This window comes from Sus scrofa, chromosome 3 (genome assembly GCF_054392235.1).
Source record: "Sus scrofa isolate SSC_HxYL_T2T_F1_AM1 chromosome 3, Sscrofa_HxYL_maternal_Yorkshire_Landrace_v2.0, whole genome shotgun sequence".
Lineage (NCBI taxonomy): Eukaryota > Metazoa > Chordata > Mammalia > Artiodactyla > Suidae > Sus > Sus scrofa.
The window spans coordinates 112,176,198-112,192,442 of NC_139385.1; the positions used below are offsets into that span (position 1 = coordinate 112,176,198).

The following is a 16,245-nucleotide window of genomic DNA, read 5'->3' on the forward strand; positions in this document are numbered from 1 at the left end:
GTGAGCACTAAATAAATGGTAGTTCTCCTCAAGAGACAGTCCTTCACAGTTTCTTGCACATGGTCAATACTCATTATGTATCTGCTGATTTAAGTTCAGCTCTGAGTAAAAGATTTTAATGCTTTACCAGAATGCAATTTCTTGGCTTGATGTTGGAATCTGATTTTTAATGAAGCCCATCATAAAACAAAAGCAGCAGCAGTGTTGTATGCTACATCAAATACATCTTGTGTTTCACTGTGTGCCCCCACTACACTGAATTTATACCTCTAGAGTAGGACTTAGGATGTTACAGCATATATTTCCATGTAAATCTTGTACTCCCAGCTGGATTTCTACCCTGCGAGGTTCTCAATATCATATCCAATTCACTACCGGCGCCATACCCCTCACACCACCTGTCCATTCTCATCTCTGTACTTCTTGACCCCAAACCAGGCTGTTAAGGATAGTCTTGCCTGGTCTGTTGCCAAACACAGCTGATATCCTACATCTGCTCTTTTGATCTGTTCTCCACCCAGAAGCTGTAATGACCCATGTCGTTCCTCTCCTTAAAGCCTTCCGAGGCTTCTCATTGTGTTTGGGATTAAAAACCCTTCTCTAGACCTAAAAGCCTCTGCAAGTACCAGCAGCATCACCAGTAACAATGGGCTATGTATTAAACTTTAACTTCTCTAGTAATTATCGTAAAAAAGTAAATAAATAAATACAGATGAAATTAATTTTAATAATATACTTTATTTAACCCAATATATCCAAATCTTGTCATTTCAACAAGTAACCTGCATACAGTTGGTTATATATTACCTACTGGACAGCACAGGAAAGTATATCTAAAAGTATATCCAATATCTTGGGATAGAACATGATGAAAGATAGTATAAGAAAAAGACACACACACACACACACACACACACACATACATATATATATATGACTCGGTCACTGTGCTGTACAGCAGAAATTGGCACAATGATGTGAACTAACTGCGTTAATAAAAAAATTCAGATATTTTGATTTTTTTTCATGCTAAGTCTTCAAAATCTAGTGCGAACTTCACATTTATAGCGCATTTCATTCTGAATGAGCTATGCATGAGCTAGACATTTTCCCTATATAAGCTACACTCTCACCTCTTTCCTGAACATTCCCAGCTCTTAGCCACATTCACTTCTTTAGGTTCCTCTTCACCACTGTGCTCTCTCCTGATCTGAGACTTTTACACATTCTATTCCACCCCCATCCATCCCCACTCTGTCCATACCCTCTCATTTACCTCTCAGCTCCAAAGCATCTCCCTCAGTGAATTTTGCCCCCAGTGTCCCTATAACTGTTGAGCCCTTTATCCACTGGCAGAAGAATATCCCTTCATTGGAACACACACACTAGTTTGTCATTACAGATTCATTAGTGTGGTTATTTTGTCAGCATCTGGCTGCCTAATACACTATGAACCCCATGAGAATAAGGACCTTGTCTGTTTTTCTCACCCTTGTAATTCTGCTGCACTCAGGACAGTACTTGGATCATTGTAGGGGGTGTTGAAGGAATTAATGATTATGTGCATAAAGGCAGGAACCACATAGTCATTGCATAAATTAATTTATTTGTTCCTCAGGCCAGCCCAATCAAGTAAGGAGAATAAGTAGGATGAAACAGGGCTAGTTCTCAGAGTCAGGATGTACTTACTCCACATCCCTTGATGCTGCAATGAAGATGAAAACCAAATTCAGGGAAATGTGTTATATGCATTGCCTTTGATGCTCCCAAGTACCTGAAACTGTACCTCTGTTCGTTAGCTATAGGGATAGCTATGGAAATATGTTTTATGAGGACGACGGGTATTTCTGCAACCAAATTTTTTAGGACATAGTTAAATATAGGCACCACGTGGTAGGTTTTTTTACCCTTTGATAATTAATTTTTAGATGGATAAGCATTTGAGGAATGATGTAAAAACCTCAGCTTGTTACTGCATTTTGCCTGAATGAATAACGAATGAGTTGGGGGGTGGTGAGTGAATGGATGAATGCTTTCCTTAGCCTCCCTCCCATTTCTTCATTCATAATAGGGTTGAAGGCTAGATCATTACCAGAAACACCCACCCCCAACTATTTTACTTCAGTTGCATGTATTTTTTAACTTTCACTGAGCAAAAATAATTTTGTGATGGATTCCCTTTTACTCCTGTTTACATAAACACATCAGGATAAAATATCTGGCAGTATGGAAAAACCATGCAACTCAAAACGAAAGATTTGTCTTCCTAGTGTCTTGTGTCTCCTTAAAGCCAGGGGACCAAGGGGAGAGGGAAAGGAGAGAGAGAAAAGGCATCCACTGTACTTTCCCCAAGACTAACGATGCAGAAATCGACCCATAGCCATAGAAAAACACTTGTGATTACCAAGGGGAAAACAGGGGGAGGTAAATTAGGAGTTTGGGATTAACATATACACATTGCAATGTATAAAGTAGATAACCACAAGAACCTACTGTATGGCACCGGAAATTATACTCAGTATCTTATAACAACCTATAAGGGAAAAGAATCTGAAAAAATACAAAAATCTATATATAAACTGAGTCACTTGAAACTAACCCAACATGGTAAATCAACTATACTCCAGTTAAAAAAAAAAAACAAAACAAGAATGATACATGCCAAAGGACTGTCACATAAGGCAGCAGCAGGCTTGAATCTATTTGATTAGTACATGACGTAGTTGTCATTTTATATGCTGGTTGTCAATATGAGGAGGTTGCTTCTGCCCTGAGCACAAAACTATTACTGTTCACTTTGTGTCTTTAAATATCTTTTAGGAGTTCCCTGGTGGCCTAGTGGGTTAAGCATCTGGCATTGTCACTGTGGTGGCTCAGATTACTGCTATGCGCAGGTTCAGTCCGTGGCCTGGGAAGCTCTGCATGCTGTCGGGTGACCAAAATAAATATACAAACAAACAAATAAATGTCTTTTAGAATGTCATTTCAAGAGTAGGCCATTACCATAAAAGTACACTCTCCAGGTTTTTTGCTGGGATAAAGCAGACACTCTCTTATATGAGCCACCTACCCCAACATTCCTGCATCTGTACAGTTTTCATAACATCGTTCTGCAGATGTGACTGGCAGACTGACTGGTGTGTTGTAATTAAACTCTGAATCCTTGTGGCCTGTCCTTATTTACAGTAGGACAGGCTTGATGACAAGAAGCAGAGAAGACATGGCATGTACCTCTTGTCATGTTTTTTAATAATTGAGGCTTAAGGAGACAGAAGGTGTGTGTTTCTGTAATTAAACTAGAAACATGACTGCTGTTGTCTCACGTTGGTTTGTCGCCACATTAACAAGGTACGCAGAAGGCAGAGAGCAAGGAGAGTTGACAAACTGAAAAAGCAGCAGATTCAAACAGGGAAGTATGATGGTTGTGGTTTAGTCTGGCTTAAACCCTCTGTGTACAGGACCATGACTGAGCTTGAGACCAACCTCAGATTATTCTAATACTATCCAGATCACCTCTAAAAGATACTTTGGACAACATTTCATAATTCAAAAGTTTATGTATATTTAGGAGATATTTGTACAATTTGTATTTGACGTCATAAATGTGCTACTGGGCTTTATCAATAACTTAGAAAAGCCCAACTAGATTTTACAAAATCCTCGAAAATAAGAATTGTTTCCTGCAGTTACCATTTTGGTGCATCAGGCTAAGCACCTGACATAATATCCGTGAGGATGCAGGTTGAATCCCTGGCCTCGTTCAGTGGGTTAAGCACAAGCTGCACTGTAGGCTGTAGATGTGGCTCAGGTCTGGTGTTGCTGTGACTGTGGTATAGGCAGGCAGCTGCAGCTCTGATATGACTCCTAGTCTGGAACTTCCATATACCACAGGTATGGCCCGAAAAAGAAAAAGAAAAAGGAAAAAAAAAAAAAAGAATTGTTTCTTCATCCCTTGATTCAATCTCTCAGTCAGTCATATCTGAGTGCTTCCAGTGTGGCAGTCAAGGATGCTGCGGGACTTGAGATCATGGGAGAAGGAAGGCAGTAGTCTAGGTGTAATACTGTATATTATAGCAAAATGGGCTTTCTGGGAACTGGTGGTTGGGATGGTGGTGGCGCACATAATCCAGGCCGAGGTGAAGCTCAGTAAGGTTTCCTGGAGGAGGAGGCATCTGAGCTGCATCTGTGGGAAGTGTGGCAGAGCAGTCATAAAAAACAAACAAACAAATAAAAAACAGCATGTGTACAACTATGAATGACTTTGTCCAGCCCTTGGCAGAACCTGGCATATTGCAGACTCAGCTCATGTTTATTTACTGAAGTGGCCAAGCAGAGCTCACGTTTCTCCAACAAATCCCACTTCAGGGAACCCAATGAAATTTTAGTCATTTTAGCAACATTGACAGCTCAGGATCTCTGTTGTAATCAAACGGCATAAAATACTGGGAAAGGCAAATGGCAAAGAAACAGAATGATTGGGACCACTAGTGAGTTGATACTCACATTTAAATACTGAGCTGGATCAGGGACAGCCCTGTGTTCTGTGTGTATGCACCACAAATTAAAGTGAAGCTGGAATCTGATGGATTTAGTGACCTGACCTCAGGATAAACCGCTATCTAGATGTGTAAGTCCAGGACAATCGATGGGAATAGAGCATCTCTTCATGTGGGAAAGAATGGTGATTACTGTCAAGGTCTCTAAAAGAAAAGCCCTCATCTTTCTTAGGCTATTTCTTGTGGAATAGACTCTCTCAATACAAGGAATGACTCTCACAAACTTCTCACACTGTGCCTGTAACATGGACCAAGGGAGGCCCTTGCAGCCACCAAGATGCCTTCTGGGGCACCTCCACCTAATAAGTCAAAGGAAGATAAGAACTGAATTTGACTTTGTAGAGTACCCCACCTCAGACATGGGTAACATACAGAACATTGTCAGAACTCAGACTTACCTGGATCCCCCAGGTAGATGCTTTTCCTCTCTACACCGCCACATGACAGCATTACCACAAATACTAAACCCTGGGAATTGGATTCTGCAGCCAAACTAGAATGGGAAACACTGATTATTTTAAGACCTTCCAATGTTAAAGGCTGTGAGAGATGTTGCAATAAAAATTGTTACATATTCTTTTTCTAATTTATTTTTATTAGGGTATAGTTGATTTATAGTGTTGAGTCAATTTCTGCTATCGAGCACAGTGACCTAGTCATACATACTCATACTTTCTTTTTCTCATTTTATCTTTTATCAGGTTCTATCCCAAGAGGTTGGACGTAGTTCCCTATGCTTATCCATTCTAAATGTAATAGTTTTCATCTACCAACCCTAAACTCCCAGTCCATCCCACTTCTTCTCCCCTCCCCCTTGGCAACCACAAGTCTGTCCTCTCTTTTTTTTTTTTTTTTTTTTAATCCAGACTTCCTATATGTATTTGACAACAGAACACTTTTTTCCATGAAGTCCTTATTAATGGTTAATTGAGATGTTGTTATGTATAACACTCTTTAAAGCACTTCTCTACGCTATGATTTCTTAATCTTAAGGTTTTCCAGGGATGTTTCTGGAGGCAGTCTGAAGGGGAAGGGTGTGTGCTATCAGGCCCTTAATGTTTCACATATGCATCAAAAATAGGCAACAGTAACACTTTGATGTAATGAGATGTGTCTAGAAATGGAGTTCTAGAAGCCACACTGTTAATCAGATGTGAGAAGTTTTTCTTAACATGTCCTCCCTCCCTCCCTCAACTCCTACCTTCCTTCCTTCCTTTCTCTTTCTTAAAATCCATACAGCATACAGAAGTTTGAATACTGTGTTTCAGAAAAAGGAGAAGACTAACCATTCAGACAAGATCCCAAAATAGCACAGAATGTAAATTTCTGGAATAAGTAATCCTTCCTTACTGCTCTGGAGAGTCACCTTCACATACTTCATTCGGCTTCTGCCAAACCAGTAACTGAAGACTGACTAGGAGAAGCAGGAATTATTCTAGATCCCTTGGCTCCTTTGACAGACACATCACATCCATTCTCACTCAGTTCTAGAATGTGTAGGATGGGTGAACTTCACTGCCCTTGGGGTGTGACTTGAAGAAGAAGAAACGGTGCTTTGGAATACAGAATGCCTTCTGTGAAATACAGAAAATTAAGGAAGAATACCAAGGGCCTGGAAACATAGATAATCTCACTTATAATAATGTCAATTCAAACTGCACTGAAAAACTATTTCTCATTCATAAGACAAGCAAAAATTCAATAGTTTGACATGGCATTCGGTTGCAAAGCTGGGAGAAAACAAGCATCCATTCTCATACATTTCCAGAGGGAGTGCGAAGTGGTGTAACCCTTATGAAAAGAGATCCAGAAATAATTAACAAACTTAGAGATGCATTTGTCTTGACCTAGCAACCCCATTTCTGGGACATTGTCCTATGAAAACATCTGCACAAGAATGAAATGTCTTATGTATGCATTTTTCAGTTTGTCCTCATTTTGTTACAGTTTGATCACTCACCCTGTGTACTGTGCTGGTAAAATGATGTGATTATTAAACATCTGGTTCACTTTCCCATCTCCCTGTTAGAGAGAGGGTCTAGGGCCATGAGGAAGTAGCGTAGCTTCTTATTCAATGTCTCGCTCCCTTCAAAGGGCTTTCTCCGTATTGAAGGGTGTACAGGCAGCAAAATGGCATCTGTGATAGTGCCGATTACACCATAAAGGACCAATGAAGGAAGTGAACAGTGGACAAAAGTTACCAAGGGGAGACCTCGTAGGGGACTTTGCAGGAGGAAGTAGAGGGCAGCTATGAGGGAGAGAGGTGCGCCTGCGGGCTACACTCCTTCAGTTCTCTCTTAGTTCTCAGGCCTGGAATGATCACATGCCCAAAGTTTACAGCAGTTAGGGATGCTTCTCACTCTTCTTAGCAACGCAAAACGCTTTGTTTGTTTCATTTTTTAAAATTTTATTGAAGTATGGTCGATTTGCAATTTCTGCTGCACAAAAAAAAAAGTGATTCAGCTATACAAATACACATATCCATATTTATTTCAGATTCTTTATAGATTATCACAAAATATTGGGTGGAGTTCCCTATGCTATACAGCAGGTCCCCATTGGCCAGTCATTCCATATACCACAGTGTGCATATGCCAATCCCAAACCCCCAGTCCCTCCCTCTCCCCTACCTGTCCACTTTGGTAACCAGAAGTTAGTTTTCAAAGTCTGTGAGTCTGTTTCTGCTTTGTAAATAAGTTCATTTATAACTTTTTTGAAAATTCCACATATAAGTGATGTCATATGATGTTTGTTTTTCTCTGTCTGTCTTACTTCACTTAGTAGAATAATCTCTAGTTCCATCCATGTTGCTGCAAATGGAATTATTTTATTCTTTTTTACAACTGAGTAATATTCTATTGTGTATGTGTTTTTTAATTCATGATATTGGGAATGTTAGACACCTTGTGTTAGTGATGTAGAATGGGAAATGAAAGGAGAGAGCTTAGTGTAGAAGTTGTTTCATAATAGGTTAGGACCATTTTCCTTAATGAAAAATCAACAGGCGTTGGACAGCCTATGAAGAATAGGGGTGGGTCACAGATGATGTCAGGTTTTCATGGTTGAGTAACCAGGAGAAGGATGGGGCCACTAGGAAAAGCATTACTTTCTTTGTTCCATTTATTTTTTTAGCTGTCAAAGTCTGACCCCCAATGACACATAGAGACACAGCTATATGGCAGCAAGTATGTATTTGAGGAAGGGGGGACTTGAACAGATAGAATGTCCTCTTTTTTTTTTTTTTTGGTCTTGTGTCCTTTTAGGGCTGTACCCCATGGCATGTGGAGGTTCCCAGGATAGGGGTCCAATTGTAGCTGTAGTTGCTGGCCTATGCCACAGCCACAGCAACGTGGGATCCGAGCCGCGTCTGTGACCTACACCACAACTCACAGCAATGCTGGATCCTTAACCCACTGAGTGGGGCCAGTGATTGAACTGACAACCTCATGGTTCCTAGTCAGATTCATTTCCACTGCCCCATGATGGGAGATCCTAACAACACTCTACTTCTTAAAGCAGTCAAATTGTATGAAAGAAAAAATTTTTTGGACTCAAATGTGACCATATCATTAATATTTTCAAAGGGACCTGAGTAGGTCAAATCTTGGAAACTTAAATCCTATGTAAACACACAAGTCACCCTAAAGGGTCACTGAAACCACTCTTTGCACATAGTCAAAACTGCATTGCATTCAGATTTTTAGAGAACAAAGTTGTATGTTAATAGTCTTCAACATCATATTAAATTCCACACCCATCTTTGATAATGAGTTCTGATGACTCACGAGCTTCTTTGAATTCCCAAAGATTACAGAAGGAGAACTCACCAGCCTTTGGGTAAGAATATAAATATCCATTCCCCAAAGTAAGGAACAGCATGGGAAAGTATATGTTAGCCATTTGAGGTATTCACTGAAATCTTATACTCCACAATAAACATGATGGCTTATTCTTAGCTTGAGAGAATGTTATTTCAGAAGTAATAATTTTCTGACAACCCAAATGTCCATCGACAGATGATTGGATTTGGAAGATGTGGTATATATACACAATGGAATACTACTCAGCCATAAAAAAGAATGACATAATGCCATTTGCAGCAACATGGATGGAGCTAGAGAATCTCATCCTGAGTGAAATGAGCCAGAAAGACAAAGACAAATACCATATGATATCACTTATAGCTGGAATCTAATATCCAGCACAAATGAACATCTCCTCAGAAAAGAAAATCATGGACTTGGAGAAGAGACTTGTGGCTGCCTGATGGGAGGGGGAGGGAGTGGGAGGGATCGGGAGCTTGGGCTTATCAGACACAGCTTAGAATAGATTTACAAGGAGATCCTGCTGAACAGCATTGAGAACTTTGTCTAGATACTCATGTTGCAACAGAACAAAGGGTGGGGAAAAAATGAAATTGTAATGTATACATGTAAGGATAACCTGACCCCCTTGCTGTACAGTGGGAAAATAAAAAAAATTATATAAAAAAAGAAATAATAATTTTCTGGACTACTTTAATTCCCTCATTGAATGTGCTCTTCCATTGAATTGTTCATAGGACACCTTGGCTCCAAACTCCAATGCAAGTGCAAGAGTCTTCCCTGAATTTTTAAGAATAAATTAAAAAAAAAAAAGTAAGCCAGGTAAATACAAACCACATATCTCTTTATTGCTAAAGAAGTAACTTGTCACAATAGGTATAGTTATCGGTTAGATGGACATAAACTGTTTTCCTTAGGTGGGCATTTTGCTTCCTTGAATGCCTCATGAACACAGATATACCTGTTTTGCATGGTGTGAGAGGTATCTGCTCTAAAAACCCCTCAATTTGTCTTTGCTTCCTGTTACCTTAGGATCCTAGGGGAGGGTCCTTTGGACTTGTCAGTTTGAATCTTTTGTTCAGATAATGTCCACAACCTCGAACACCCAGGCAAGCTAACCCATTAACTGTAGTGACAAAACCCCTCACTGTTTCCATCAAAGCTTTCCCCCCACCCTGCTCCCTGTTTCTTTGATCTAATTAGAAAGGGAGAGATTTTAGTGTATGCAGGAAGTTGTTTGTGAGTGCTTGGCCGAATGCAATATTCAGTAGACCAATCTACTCAGATTGAATACAGCACGAGGAACAGATGCTAGAATTGGAGAAAAGAGCACTGAAGGCATCTCAGAAGATAAGTCATGGGCAGTTCAGGAATCACGGTGGAAAGGGAAGTGCTGTGAAGAAGCCTCTGATGGGTACATTCTTCTTGCCTTTAAAACTTATTGCAACCATTGTCTTCATATTTTCCTTCCCTTGCACCACCCTTAACCAGGCAGAGGGGAATGTGGGTGAGAAGCCAGAGAGATGAGAGGGTGGGGGGGGGCAATGCCTCGTCTCTACATCATGTTCGTGGCATGTTCCCAACCTCATTCACTCAGTGACAGTTTGGATGTTTACTCTGTATGGAAATAAAATTCAGACTCAGTCTCTGCCTTATAAAAGGTAAGTTGTCTAGATACTCATGTTGCAACAGAAGAAAGGGTGGGGGAAAAACTGTAATTGCAATGTATACATGTAAGGATAACCTGACCCCCTTGCTGTACAGTGGGAAAATAAATAAATTAATTAATTAATTAATTAAAAAAAGTAAGTTGTGGCCCCTGATATAAACGACTAACATAGACATGTTATAAAATATGATTAAAAAAAATAGTGGGAGATCCCATTCTTAGACAAAACCAACTTTTCTTTACCTGAGATTGTCCAAATTTTCTTAGTGTAATAACTGTTACTTAGAAGAATATTCCATCCTTTGCATTACAGGCGGTAGGATGAGGACATAGCTGTGAGGTTTGGATATACCTGCATTTGCCTTTCAGCTCTGTCACATGCCCATGAAGCCCTAGTTATATCATCTATAAAATGGCAGCAGTAATAATATCTTCTTTACAAGAATATTTTGAGATTAGAGATAATTTCTCCCAAGTTCCTATCAGAATGTCTGGCTCATTTACAGGTACTCAAAAAAAAATGGTAGTTTGTATATGTTATCTAAAAATTAGTTTTTGTGCCTTTATAACATCTTTTGGTTTTGTACAATAAGATACATTCTGGTTAAAATGATATCATCTATATAAAATTGATGGTATTCCAGATTTAAATATAGAGTAATAACTCAGCCATACACAGAAATGCGTTTTGTTTGGGCAGGAAAGTAATGCTTGGTGGGAACAATTATAAACATAAAAATAGTTACGGAGAACAGATATATAGTATTATTGATAATGTAGCTTTAAACCAATTTTGGCTTGCTTGGATGAAATGGATTTCAAACACCCATGCAAATATAAGTAATATATAAGCACAAACATTCTAGTGAGGAAAAGATGTGAAATTAACTAGTAGAAAAAGGAGGCTAAGCTGTGAATTTTGGAAAGAGCAGGGTCTAGAAATAAAGTACAGACTTTTAGTGTCTGATGTTTAATGGTCTTTGGAAGCAAGTCATTCTCATTGCTTTGAATCTCAGTTTTAATATTAATATTACAATTAATAGTCCCCTCTTGAGGAAGTAGAAACAACTGTGTGTTATTGGGAAAATGCTGTATTTCTTATTCTGCTTTGCTTCTAGCTTTTTTTTGACTTCTCCATGTATCTCATTTTCTGGAATTATCATATATAAGTCTAATGCTAAAAAGATAATAGGTTTTTCTTTTCTAATTTGTTTTCCAAATTATTTTTGAAGGCTGCCACATTTGCAGAAATTGCCACCTTAAAGTAGGCCATGTCTTTTTGTTGTTGATAACGTACCTTGCTTAGTGATTACTTCTTCCATGCCAGGCACTGTGCCATGTGCTTTTCATCCATGAGCCCCTTAATCTTGACAGTAAGCCTGTGGAGCTGGGCACCCTCATTATCTCCTTTCACAGAGAAGACAGCTGAGGTACAAAGAGGAACTTAAGGAGGTCAGTTAGCTGGTATAGGGAAGGAACAGGACTCATGTTTCTGTCTCTCTGGCTTCACTTTGTAAGTGCAAAAATCCTATTCTCCTCCTCTTCTTGTTGTTTTTAAAAATAGCATCCTCAACAGAAATTCTCAAATCATTCATTTATCCATTCATTCATACTCATCCCCACCCCCGTCAACTCAATAGACAGGACACAATGCTGGGACTGTAATTACAATGATGACATGGCCTCAGTCTTTTAGATGTGACCTGTTTGATAGTGAAACAGGTGTGTAAACATTTGCGTTTTGCCTGAGTTATGTCCATTGTCATAACCACTTAAAATCCCTTCATTTAGTTGGTGGGTTCTTATCCTGATAGTCTGCAAAGAGCTAGAGTAGGTAAGCACTTGAGATTGTATGCATTTTTTTTTTTTTTGCTTTTATGCATTCTATGAGGAAAAAGATCCATAGCTTTCTCAAAAAAAGTCCATGGTCCCATAAACTTAAGAAGTCACCTCTTAAGTGGGGATTTGTTCACTCAGAGTCATTTTGGTCTCTATTAAGTGAATGAGTAAAAACACCATGAAGCCTATTCTTGATGGATAAAAGCACACAGTGGTGTAATGAATTCAGTGTTGGAAAGACTGAACCTAATTCCTCATATAGGCGGGATACCACTCTCCTTTGCCTTTTTTTTTCACTTATATGATTTTTCTTTTTTCCATTATAGCTGGTTTACAGTGTTCTGTCAATTTTCTACTGTAAGCAAGGTGACCCGGTTACACATACATGTATACATTCTTTTTTCATGCTCCATCATAAGTGACTAGACATAATTCCCAGTTCCACCAAGAGTAACTCAGGATAGAATATGGCACTGTCCATGCCCTTTCTTTCTAGTCACATTTCAGCAGTGGCTGATTCTGAGACCCCCAAAGGCCGCAGCATCTAAAAGAGTCATCCTCATAGCTCTGAGAACAACCCTCGCTATGGCTTAGCCCATGCTCAGCTAAGCCTCCAGGAAAAGTGTCCACAGGGAATGGAGCATATACTGATAAAATGCCTTCTATCTGTGTGATGTGTTTCTTGGGCAGATTCATTTTTTTCCTTGACATTTGATTTTTACAACTGGAAAATATTTTTATTAGATACACTGATTTGATATTTAAAATGTCTGAAAAAGTAGATTGGTTCTTTGACAGGATGGAAGATCTGATATTTTCCTTTTACGGTCACAGTGGTGGACCATCCCTGACAATTCTCAGGACCATCAAAATACAGAACTGGAAGGAGACTGCACAACTAGCTAAGCTAGCCTTCATTTCTTAGAGGAGATGGTATGCCTGCCTTCAGAGACATTAAATGACTTCTTCCTGAGATTCTAGTTGATGGAAACTGCAGTTTGAACTAGAATCTCATGTATGTACAGTATCTTTTCTATACTTCATGCCATCTTCCAACCCTTGAAAACATTGTGGTCCTGTGTGAAAATTAAGAGGAAAACATCTTCTCAACTTCTCTGTAACTCCCAAATTACTGACCACCTTATTTTAGTAAATACGTAAATGCTGAGCAAATAGAACATATTTTTTTTTAAAACCTTAGATTACATTTTAAAAATTCTAATTCATGTTACTGGTAAATTTGAATGTGGATTCCTAGGTCAAAAAGAAACAGACAGACAAACCAAAAAACAATATATGAGCTGTGAGCCATTGCTTTATTTCATTTCCATAACTTTATTATTCATGATGTGGTTGATCTGAAGGTGGAAATATAGAAAATATATGGGCTTTAAAATTAGAAAAATCATGGTTTAAATTCAGGATTGAATTCTTAGGTCTGGTTAGGATTCATATTTGATAATTCTAAACTTGTTTTCTTTTTTTAAGTTTTAGTGAAATAGAGTTGATTTACAAGGTTGTAATAGTTTCTGTTGTACAACAGAGTGATTCGTTAATACACATACACATCCATTCTCCTCCAAATTCTTTTCCTATAAAGATTATCAAAGTGCATTGGGTAGAGTTCCCTGTGTTTTCAAATCTGTATAATGGAGATAATACAAGTCAGTTGTGCTGTGAGGAATAAGGAAGACGATGTATCAAGAGCCTAGCACTCTGCTTTATAAAAGATACTTACCAACTTTTAGTTCCCTAAGTACAATGGGAAAGGGAGGTACTAAAATCTCTTTACTAACAAATCCCTAAAATGGGATTTTAAAATGACAAAATGCCATAATTGCACTTTTTTTCCTTTTAGGATCTTACCTTACTCACTCTTGAATCTTTCTCTTTGTCACTAACACAAAACATGTTTTCTTATCTCAGATTTCACTCCTGACATTTTCTTTTAAAGTAGGCTAGGTGCTTGGCTGAAATCTAAAGGACATCATAGGCAATGGATTGCTGCATTTATCCCATTATATCTTTTAAGATAAAGAATGAAATAGCCAAGTAAATAAGTAAATGGTGACTAAATAATGATCCCTGTTTTGGGCCAATAAAGTTTGACCTTTTTTTTTTTTCTTCTGGAGTTAGAAGTTAAAGCAATGTATGACATTTTGAAAGTATTTTGTTTCCTTGACTTAAAAATCATTAGTATTTAAGCAAAGTGAGTCAGCAAGACAAATACTACATATCACTTACATGTGGAATACAAAGTACGACACAAATGAACATATCTACGAAACAGAAGCAGATGTACAGATGTAGAGAATAGACTTGAGGTTGTCAAAGGGGAGTGGGTTGGGAAAGGAATGGACTGGGAGTTTGGGGTTAGTAGATGCAAACTATTACATGTAGAATGGATTAATGACAAGATCCCACTGTATAGCACAGGGAACCATATTCAGTATCTTGTGATAAGGCGTAATGGCAAAGAATGTGGGAGTTCCCATCATGGCACAGTGGTTAACGAATCCGACTAGGAATCATGAGGTTGAGGGTTTGGTCCCTGGCATTGCTCAGTGGGTTAAGGATCCGGCATTGCCATGAGCTGTGGTGTAGGTTGCAGACATGGATCAGATCTGGCACGTTTCTGTGGCTCTGGCGTAGGCCGGCATCTACAGCTCCGATTAGACCCCTAGCCTGGAAACCTACATATGCCAAGGGAGCAGTCCTAGAAAAGGCAAGAAGACCAAAAAGGAAAAAAAAGGAAAAAAAGAAAAGAATATGAAAAAGAATATTTATATATATATTTGAGTCACTTTGCTATATGGCAGAAATTAACACAATATTGTAAATCAACTATACTTCAGGAGTACTTTTTTTTAAAAAAATCCAATGAATAGTGTTTCATGAAAGCCAATTGATGTTATATACAGTTAAAATCATGGTATCACTCAAGGAAAATTATATTTATATTATTATCTCATTGAATCGTCCCGAGAGTTCTGTGATGTGTTCTTCCCACTTATAGATAAGGAAACTAAGGGTCAGAGAGTTTAACTATATAACTTCTTTGATGTCACATATATGGTAAGAGGTGATGCTAGGCATTGAACTCCAGTTGTCTGGCTCAGAACCTTGGGCTCTCCTCATTGTTCCATGCTGACTATTTGATGGTACATGCAAAGGCCCTGTGGTGGGAGGAAGTGTGTCATATGGAATTCTCAGAAAGCTTCTGCCTTTCATGTGGTTAAATTTACAGGTGAGCTAAGTATAGCTTTTTATATTCTAAGAAATGCTGAGGTAGCGCCAGGTTTAGTTTACTGCAAACTCAACACATAGCCACATCATTCTTAAGTCATCATATTCCAGCCTGAGAAAATAAGAACACTCAGTTTCCCCTGCAGGACTGAGATCATTGTCTATCCAATTGTTGATTTACTGTGCATTTCTTAAATGCCTTCCTCTGTGCTAAGTGCTTCACATTCATTTTATCTATTTAATGCCCTATCCACCCACCCTATGAGCTCTCTACTACAAATTTAAAGATTAGAAATAGATAACTCAAATTTAACTCATCCCAAGCAACACTTGATTTACACTCCTTTGCTTACCCAAGCCCACTCCTCTCTCTGGGTTCCTGATTTTACTTAAAAACATTATCGTTTAGGCAGTTGCTCAGAACAGACACCTAGTAGTCATCCTTGATTCTTTTCATTAGTAATTGATTATCTCCACCTTCCAAAAAACACTATGTCTATCCATCTCTCATCACCTTGTCCACACCACCCACACCTCTGTTCAGATACCAGATTCCTTTCTTGCCCATGAACCACTCTCTCCTCTCAGGTCCACAGTAATTCTTATGCTTCAGCTGGGAGGATTCTTTCAAGTCTAAGCCTGATACTAGATCCTAGCATTCTCCTGCTTAACCACCTCAATGTGTTCCTATCACACTTAAAAAAAAATAAGCCAGACACAAGACAAATACCACATGATACCACATATATGAGGAATCCAAAACACTCAAACTAATAGAAGCAGAAAGGAGAACAGTGGTTGCCAGGGGTTGGGGAGGAAGAGGAAAAGAGGAGTTATTAGTAAAAGGTTACTAAGTTTCAATTTTACAAGATGACTAAGTTCTGGTTATCTACTGTGCAGCATGGTGCCTATAGTTTGCAGTGCTATATTGTGAACTTAAAAGTTTTCATTAAGGGTTCATGTCATACACAAATCCATTCTCTTGGCTGCAGACCACATGTGATCTAGCTCTGCCCTCTTCTTCCCCCTTTCTGCCTCTTGGGCACACTGGCTTCTTGGTGTTCCAACCACTCTACACTCATTTCTACCTCAGGACTTTTGCACTTCCTGT

The 16,245-nt window shown here is 38.8% G+C and overlaps 1 protein-coding gene and 1 long non-coding RNA gene across 47 annotated transcripts in view; both read left to right on the forward strand.

Moving 5' to 3' along the window:
• SLC8A1 (solute carrier family 8 member A1) overlaps positions 1-16,245 on the forward strand; it is a 421,405-nt gene that overhangs the window by 147,670 nt on the left and 257,490 nt on the right. The window lies entirely within an intron of this gene.
• LOC146404858 (uncharacterized) lies at positions 4,575-14,653 on the forward strand. The gene is made up of 2 exons (XR_014842148.1): positions 4,575-10,041; positions 10,187-14,653. It is a non-coding gene; the product is annotated as an uncharacterized LOC146404858 (long non-coding RNA).